At 33.6% G+C, this 9,880-nt stretch overlaps 1 pseudogene; it reads left to right on the forward strand.

Moving 5' to 3' along the window:
- Positions 1-4,306: 4,306 nt before the first annotated feature.
- Positions 4,307-5,533, forward strand: LOC111891213 (lipoamide acyltransferase component of branched-chain alpha-keto acid dehydrogenase complex, mitochondrial-like; annotated as a pseudogene).
- The last annotated feature ends 4,347 nt before the right edge of the window (positions 5,534-9,880 follow it).

Genomic DNA, 9,880 nt, shown 5'->3' on the forward strand with positions numbered 1-9,880 from the left:
TGCAACTGAACCAATCAAGGGACTAGGATCTGTTTTACAAACCTTTACTTCTGAGAAATGTTTGTGTTTGAACAATGTTTTATATGTTCTAGGGATTCGTAAGAATCTTGTGTCTGAAATTATATTTAATAATTATGGCTACAAACAAGTATTAGAAAGTGACAAGTATATCTTGTCAAGACATGGTTCTTTATAGGATTTGGATAGGTATGTAATGGAATGATTAGGTTTAATATTAATTATCCTGCTATAGATAATTATGTTTGCAAGGCTTCTACTAGTACTAGCAATAATTTTAATAAATATGCATTATGGCATGGTAGACTAGGACACATTCATTACAAGAGAATAAAAGACATGTCTAAAATGAGTTTAATTCCTACTTTTGATATTCAAAATAATGAAAAATGTAAAGCATGCATGCTAACTAAAATCACTAGACAACCTTTCAAAGATGTTGTTAGGGAAAGCAAGGTGTTGGATCTTATACATAGTGATTTATGTGATTTTCAAGCAACACCTTCCCTTGGAAACAAAAAATATGTTGTTACTTTTATTGATGATGCATCTAGATATTGTTATGTCTATTTGCTACATTCTAAGCTTGAAACACTTGATAAATTTAAAATTTATAAACAACAAGTTGAGCTTCATAAAAATGAATTAATAAATATCTTCTGTACTGATAGAGATGGTGAGTATTGTGATCCAGTTTATTTTGAATCAACTGGAATAATACATCAAACCACAACTCCTTATACACCACAACAAAATGGTGTAGCTGAAAGGAAGAATATCACTTTGAAAGAAATGGTTAATTCCATGTTGACCTATTCTAGATTGAGGGAAGGGTTTTATGGTGAGGCAATGTTAATTACATGTTACATCTTGAACATAACTCCAAATAAAAGAAGTAAGAATACTCCTTATGAAATTTGGTGTAAAAAGGTACCAAATTTGAGTTATCTCAAAGTTTCGGGTTATATAGCAGTTGTAAGGCTCACTGAACCCAAAAGGAAAACATTGGGTGGGACAGGTGTAGATTGTATCTTTATTGGATATTTTGAGCATTCTAAAGCTTATAGATTCCGTGTTTTAGAATCTAATGGCTTTGTGTCTATAAAAAGTGTCATAGAGTCAAGAGATGCCATCTTTGATGAAGAAATTTACATCTATACCTAAACCAAGCGACATGATTCATCAATCTTCTAGCAAGAGTACTAATCAAGATGAAGATGTTTATGGTGGTAGAAGTTATGTACATGAACCTTTAACGTTAAACGGTTGTTCGAGGACGATCTACATGTGAAGATGCTTATTCGAGGAACAAATTTGTTTAGGGGAGAAAAAAGAGAATACTAGAAGGAACGGTGGAAGAAGGAGATTGTTGCGACTAGGTTAAGAGACAATGAGGAGTGGTCGTGACCTTTTTAGAGGCAACTAACCTGAGGAATAGTATCATGGTCAGCACTGCTCCTAAGGGAACTTTGAATTTATTTATATATATATATATATATATATATATATATATATATATATATATATATATATATATATATATAGGAACGAACCAATGAACTCAATAAAATTCAATTTATCACAAATTTGAAGATTATCATGGTGTTGATATCAGAGTGGTGAGAAGTTTATTTCTTTGGTTTGTGCCAATTGGAGGAGAAGTTGCTTTTGAAATCAAAATTAAAGATAGAGATTCAATGCTTGGATCCGTCATCGGTTGAGCAGAAGAGGTTGAAATTTCATAACTGATTTTGTTACTTCGAAGAAATAAGAAACAAATCAAAATCAAATATGGAGATTCAGAGCTTGGATTCGCTATTGATTAATCAGAAGATGTTATAATTTCAAAACTTAATTCATTAGTTCGAACAAATAGAAAAAAAAAAAGCAATTCATCAATCAAATTCATAAGATTTTTTTAGATATGACGTTTGTTCATTCCTCGGTCCCCTTTAGTTTTTTTTTATTTTGTAGATTGTTTTATCTAAAATAGGGTTTATACTCCACTGGATTCCTCTATCTGATTTTATACTTTTAGATACTGGGTTAGAGGAACTCCCCCTTTGTATGGTGGTGATTGACATTAAAGAACCATGTGAAAAACATATGCATCAATCTAATGCATATGTTTATTTGAAAAACAAATGTTAAATAATAACACAATACAACAACAACCTGTCCTTAATGTTAGCTTCATCAATACCGCTTACATATACACAATATCTTGTTTGATTTGGGAAGAATCGCATTTATATACATGATGTAAATTTATTTATTTGTTGTGATTCCGTCACATGATGAGTTTGTTATTATTTAAGATATTTTCAATTTTCAAGTAACTATTATGCTTTCTACAATTTTACTTCGTATTATTATCTTTTCCTAATGAAACAGTTTCTTGTGGGTTTGTGTACATTGCGATTTTTAACATCAATATTAGTAATTTGGCATGCACATTAAGTGTTTGAAAAACTGCCTAAACTAAAAGATAAACTAATAACACTACTAGAAAAATAGCCTCTTACGACGCTCATTGCGCATTGTAAAATGCTCAGACGACGCACAAATGTGCGTCAAGGAAGGCCCTGTCATAAAGAGAGACGGCGCGCATTTACGACGCGCATTTATGACACGCATTTACGATGCACAGTTATGATACGCAATGCGTATCAAGGAAGTCCCTGTCATAAAGGAAGACGACACGCATTTGCATGTCGTAACCTTACAACGCGTGTGTTTGTTACACGCAATGCGTATCAAGGAAGCCCCTGTCAAGAAAGGCCATGTCATAAATGAAGATGACACACATTTTTGCGTATCATAATTTTAAATGTTAAAGAAAAAATTATTTACAGATTTACTAATTTTCAAATTAAATTTGCATTTAATGTCTCATAACAGAAAATAAAATACCATATACAAAAATTACAATCCATTGCATAAAATTTATTGTCATACAAATAATCATTCAAATAGTAGACAAATATTTGTACATTATTATTAAGAGGTTTTCCCTAACTATATAACCTAGTACTACATTGCTATTTCCTTAGTTAATTTGTGTGCATTGTTGTAAGCAAGTGTGTATTGAAGCACCTTCCATGTAGTAGTACCCCCTTGACCAATGTTAGTATCAGAACATAAAGCACCTTTCTGCATAAAAAAACAACAATCAGTCAACAAAGAGTCAAAATTATTTAAAATACTATATGGACCTTCTCAAGTGATGCACATGGACCAAGAATACCCTGAATTACAATTTACAATTTACAACAAAAACAAGAACTGATTGAGTGAATCAAGAAGAATAAAATGCTAGGTCAACTTAGATAACTATTGAATCCATATGTAATGAATACAATCACAAATGCAAGTGATTAATGTCATTAATGGAATAATTGGTTGCCCTTGTCTTCCCTTTATTAGCACCATATATCTTGTCTCATTTCACCTCCAAAATCAACAAATTCAAATATCCATGATTTGGACCTAAGAACATGGGAATACAAAGATACAAATAGTATTTAATAACATTGTCCCAAATATAAACACTAAGAGATGGTGATAGAAGATATCAAAAAATGTTATCATATCTCATGAGGGATGTCTTTCTTCCAACATGTCTTTGTTGTTCCACTTGTAACTTATTCGTATGCGCATAATGATTGCTTTCTGCCATAACAATCAACATTCATCATGTAAACGATATTTTTTTTTAAAGAAAACACACAAACATTTCATTCCATGATGATTTTTTTATAGTTACCTTGCCATGTTGAGTGTTGGTAACTCGTAATTTTTGTGTTATTGAGCCGTTACCATTTGTAGGAAGAGAGTTACTGCTAGCAGGATCCAACTGCAACTGAAGAATTAAAAAAATAACTTTTTTTACCAAAATTTATTATAAAATAATAAGTAAATAAACATACTAGGTGGTGGAGTGGTAGGACCAAATATGTCTAATAAATCCATCATAGGTGAAGGTGATGAAATGCTGCCTAATGGAGTAACTGAAGTTTTCATATTATTATTATTATCTTGATTTATTGATAATATATCATCATGTGGTGTACATGAACCATTTTGATGAGTAGTTGAATAAACATACCTCTGGGTTCCGGGTTTCAGGTCAAATTAAAAAGACTTCACCAACCCGTGACCCAACAATTGTCAAATTAAGTCTTTGACAAATCTCCATGAATATTACACTAAGTCAAATTAAGGCATACATCAAAAACTAAGACAACAGTTGTAATTTTGAGTAGCTTTTACATGTTTCTATGTGAACATGGATGCATTCCATTAAATTAGTGGTGTTTCATATGAATCTTGATAAAACTTCATACAATGATCATAAAAGGTAATGATTTGGTTGTATTAATTATCTAGTTGAACAAACTGTACAATGTTAAAGGGCATTACTTTTCAAGTAATGCAGAGGATAGTCAACACACTGGTGGCATTATAGATGTACCTTTAGCACAAACTGGTGAAGTTATTGCAGAATGTGAACTCCTCAAATGGTTTGTCCAAGATTCTGCATGCTCCTGGTGACATTATAAAGGTAAAACACCGGTAGTAGCATTAACAATTTCCATATACATGGTAAAGTAATTTTGATTTGACTGTGATTTCAGGTTGGAGAAACTCTATTACAGTTGGTGGTTGATGATTCTGTTGTTCCATTTAATGATTCAGATGCATCAGTAGTTTCTGATGGATCAAAGTCTGATGAACACAAGCTAGAGCTCAGAAAGAGTCATGCAAATGACAATTTATCCACCCCTGCTGTTAGAAGTCTTGCAAACCAACATGGTATTGATTTAGCTGATGTCACTGGAAATGGTAAACATGGAAGAATATTGAAAGAAGATGTTCTAAAATATGGTGTAGAAAAAGGAATTCCTGATAACAAACCGACTTTTAATCCTACTTCTATCGAACCCATGTCTGGACCTGAAGAACAACTTTAAGATGATAAGATATTCTCTCGAAGGTATTATTATTATTATTATTATTATTATTATTATTATTATTATTATTATTATTATATAAAAAATAAACAATTTCCTAAATTTGATTGAAGTAAACATGTTATTAAATTTGTCAAGTTATTTGTTGTTAGGGCTTATCAGCGTGCAATGGTTAGGTCAATGACTACAGCTGCTAGTGTTTCTCATTTTTATTATGTGGAAGAAATAAACCGTGATGGGCTTATGAAACTTAAATCAGCTTTCTAGAAAGAGAATACTGATCCAGATATTAAATTCACATTCCTTCCCGTGTTAATAAAGTCATTATCCATGGCATTGACCACACATTTATTAGTCAACAGCACCTTCAACTTGGAAAATTATGAAATCACTCTAAAAGGTCTGTATATTCTCCCAGTTCACATGTTCTTTTTATCTTTTATTTTTCAATTGATTAATCTGTCAAGTGGTTCCTTTATTTGTTAATAGGCTCTCACAACAATGGAATTACCATGGCCACACCTTCTAGCAAATATGGCTGAAATATTTCGATAAATGGAGCATAAGCTATATCCACCTGTACATTAATTATTCAAGAATCACATGATTCAACAACATCAAACACATGAGCCAACAACATCAATTAGCAAAAGTAATCTCTGTTTCACATATCATATCAGATTCAAATGTTGAGGAATATGATGCATAATGGACTGATAAAACTTTACTTACATGTCACGAGGTAAAACTTCTACTTTGGCATCATCAACATCTTGTGTCTCCACCCTTTACCAAAATATAATATAATTAATTATTATATAAGAGCTTACAACACCATTCATTCTCTACTGTACCAATTGATCAAGGTTTTCAAGTAAGTATGCATACCAGTAAAATGTATTTCTGATCAGGGGATGGATCAAGTGATGTGTATAGAGCGGGCTTCCCAAATAAGCAACAATTTGAATGGTAAGAAGACTCCAAATTAGTAGCCATGAGAATTGAATACAATTCTGGAGTATACTTTGTAGTAGGTTTCCTAATGTTTGTCCCCACATTGTTTATCTACAAGCAAGAAATCTATGGAAGTATGTTTTATGAAGACTGAAAAAGTTTGTGTCATCATTTCAAGAATGAACTACTAACCCAACAACAATATTAAGCAACTAACGATTCATTGTGATAATGTTTGCCTAAAATTGTGTTGCACATCTCAAATACCTAACAGGTTGAATGTGACTCCGAAATTAGTACCTTAAACCTCACATAATCGTCAAATTATTGATTCCCGCTCACAAAATTGAGCTAATTAGCATCAATTTCCACTGGTGAAGCAATTATGTTTGAATTTGTAAACATGATCTAGAGTAAAAAGTTAAAGCTTCATGGGAACAAACGTAAATTAAACTATAATAATATCTGTAAAAACGAACTCTGTCTCTAACCTAGCTGCAGCCAGGGCATTTTCAAATCCGCCTAAATAAACTTGTTTCCCCCAATCCATGACCACAAAAAATAGAAAATAAAATCAGTTATGAAACTCAAAACATTAAAGATTTGGATTTATTGCAAATCCCAGGGAACTTATTGATCCGAATTCTATTTCCATACGGAAATAATCAAGAACGGAGTGTATATTCCATATGAAACAAATTGTATGTGCATCAGCTTCAAGCAATTGTACGGTGTAAATGAATGATGCATATCAAGCTTAATGATGATCTCTTACTTGTTGTAGTGACGAAGATGCTGGCAGGGTCTCGTTGACGGGCGGTGCGTAGGTCGGCGACGATGGCGGAGAGGAGAGATGGGTTGGATGAGAAGGTGTTGAGGAAAAGATCGTAGAGGAGGGTGGAGAGGAGAATGGAGGAGCATAGTTTGTTTCCTAAATGGAGAGAGAGAGAGAGAGAGAGAGAGAGAGTGAGTGTGTGTGAGAGATGAGTGGGAGATGATGCTAGAGTAGAGGTAACTGGCGACGGTTGGTACAGATTTGGCGTCAAGACGAGCTTCGGCTTTGATTTCGTTCTAGAACCAGTAGCATTTGTTTTCTCTGCCGTTGACGGCAGTTTGTGGAGACGATGATGAAATCGTGTACTGCGATGTGGCATGGCGATCTTGAACCGACATCTTCAGATGGAGGAAGTGTTTTCTTAGGTAATTCGAAATCTTAAAGCTTAAGAGGTTCGATGCTAGTGGTGGCGGCTTAGGGCGTGCAGAGAGAGAGAGAGAGAGAGAGAGAGAGAGAGAGATGGAGAGAGAGAGAGAGAGAGTGCAATGGTAGAGGAAAATGAATTGCTTAAAGAATTATTAGGGTTTTTTGGTAGAGGATTTTAGAAGAAGAAGAAGAAGGAGATGCATCAGGCGAGGTGTTTAATTTTTTGGGATTTCATTTCCCCCATGGGCTATTAAAGAACCGAACGCGCCTTTCAAAAAAAATATAAAACGACACATTTACACGAGACGCTTTTTATGATAGGTGCCTTCCGTGTTTTTTTTGTTGGACACTAATTTTAGGGCACGCAAAAATGCGTGTCCTCTATCCTTCAAATTTTAGAAAACTAACATTAGTTTTTAGGACACGTACAAATGCGTGTCCTTTATCAGCGCGTGTCATTGTTTGCGCGTCATTAAAGGGTTGTTTTCTAGTAGTGTAGGAAAAGCACAAGAGCTAGAAAAGCTAAGTCTTTTGGATCTAACTTTTAACTTTATCTTGTTGAAGGAATAAGGAATGAGACTATATGTCAACATCAATATTGTTGTAATATTGAGTAGGATCCAATGACTTTTAGTGAAGCTATGGCTTCTAGGGATATTCATTTCCGGAAAGAAGCAATTCAGGATGAGGTTGATTCTATCATGCATAACAATACTTGGGTATTGTCTTATTTACCTCCTGGTTGCAAGGCATTGGGAAGTAAGTGGATCATCAAAAGGAAAATGAAGGTGGATGGCACAACTAATAAGTATAAAGCTAGATTGGTTATCCAAGGATTTAGGCAAAAGGAAGGCATTGACTTTTTTGATACTTATGCTCCTATTGCTAGAACTTCCAAAATTAGATTATTGTTAGCTCTTGTGGCTATACATAATCTTGTGTTTCGCCAAATGGATGTGAAAACTGCATTCTTGAATGGTGAATTGTATGAGGAAATTGACATGAAACAACCTTAAGGGTTTGTGATGCCTGGTAATGAACATAAGGTGTGCAAGTTGAAGAAATCATTATCTGGTTTGAAGAAACACCAAAACAAAGGCATGGAAAGTTTGATGATGGGATATTGTCTAATGGTTTTGCATTAAACCAGGCTGACAAATGTGTATATAGCAAATTTGATTCTTTTGGTAAAGGAGTTATAATTTGTCTATATGTTTATGATATGTTAAATTTTGGTACTGATCTAGGTGAAGTTGATAAAACCATGAAATTCTTATCATCTAGTTTTGACATGAAAGACATGGGGGAGGTTGAAGTAATTCTTGGTATAAGAATTAGAAAGGGAAACAATTGGATTTCAATCTCTCAATCTTATTACATTGAGAAGATGTTGAAAAAGTTTAACTTTGAGAATTATTCTCCTGTAAGCACTCTTATAGATCAGAATATTAAGCTTCGACCTAATAAAGGATCTCCAAATTCTCAAATTGAATATTCAAGACCAATTGACTGTCTTATATATGCCATGATTAATACTATTCCTGATGTAGCTTTTGTTGTGGGTAAGCTTAGTAGATATACTAGTAATCCTAGTGTACATAATTGGAAAGCAGTGAATAGAGTATTCAAGTATTTGAAAGAAACCAAGGATTATGGTTTGAACTATAGTGGATATCCTTCTGTTTTGGAAGGTTATTCAGATGCCAGCTAGATTCTAACTCAACTATGGAGTCTAAGTTTGTAGCATTGTCTGCTGCTGGTAAGAAAGTTGAGTGGCTGAGGAATTTGATTTATGAAATTCCATTGTGGCCTAAACCGATATCCACCATATCTATCAGATGTGATAGTGTTGCTACTTTGGCTAAGGCATATAGTCAAGTGTATAATGGTAAGTCTAGACACTTAGGTGTTAAAGATAGCATGATTCGTGAGCTCATCATGACTGGTGTGATATCTGTGGAGTTTGTAAGAACTCAATTGAATTTGGCCGATCATCTAACCAAAGGGTTAGCAAGAGATCTTGTGCATAAGGCGGTCATAGGGATGGGTTTAAAGTCCACCTAAAATCTTTCATATTAAGATACCCAATTCCCATCTAGTGTAATATTAGATGTTGAATTCAATGTGGAAAGCTTGATATTTGAAGATTGGAACACATTATTATAATCATCCCAAGGTATGTGTTTAGTAGTGCAAGTAAAGGAGGTTTAATTTATATTCTTAATAGTTCTTTTGAAAAAATGCATTTGCAGGTGCAAGAATAAAAGGACTACCTATATAAGCATTAAGTTTAGGTGCTTCAAGATGTTAAGACTTGGCTTGGATATGCTTATTGAAGGATGGGACACAAGCTAAGAAACTATAGTGTCAAGTTAGAACTTATGAGAATGTAAACTATTGTGTGTATTATCTTCATGTACTCACCAAAGATAGAAAGGGTCGATATTCAAATATTTGGATTATATAATATACTAATATGAAATTCAATCGTCACGAAATTTCATTTATGCATCAGATTGTTGGTGTGAGGTTTCATTTTAAGTGAATCAAGATTACACTTAAATGGGGGAGGTTAGTTGGTGATTTGTTATCATCAATGTTATATAAGTGTAATGGGATTACTTCGTTAACCAAAAGTGATCTTGATAAATATTAAACAAGTAAGGAAGGTGTGGAGTACACACTTGTTTAAGTTTGATAAAGTTTCAAAGTAAATTGTCATTTAGGTGTGAAG

This window comes from Lactuca sativa, chromosome 6 (genome assembly GCF_002870075.4).
Source record: "Lactuca sativa cultivar Salinas chromosome 6, Lsat_Salinas_v11, whole genome shotgun sequence".
In the NCBI taxonomy this organism is placed as follows: Eukaryota; Viridiplantae; Streptophyta; class Magnoliopsida; order Asterales; family Asteraceae; genus Lactuca; species Lactuca sativa.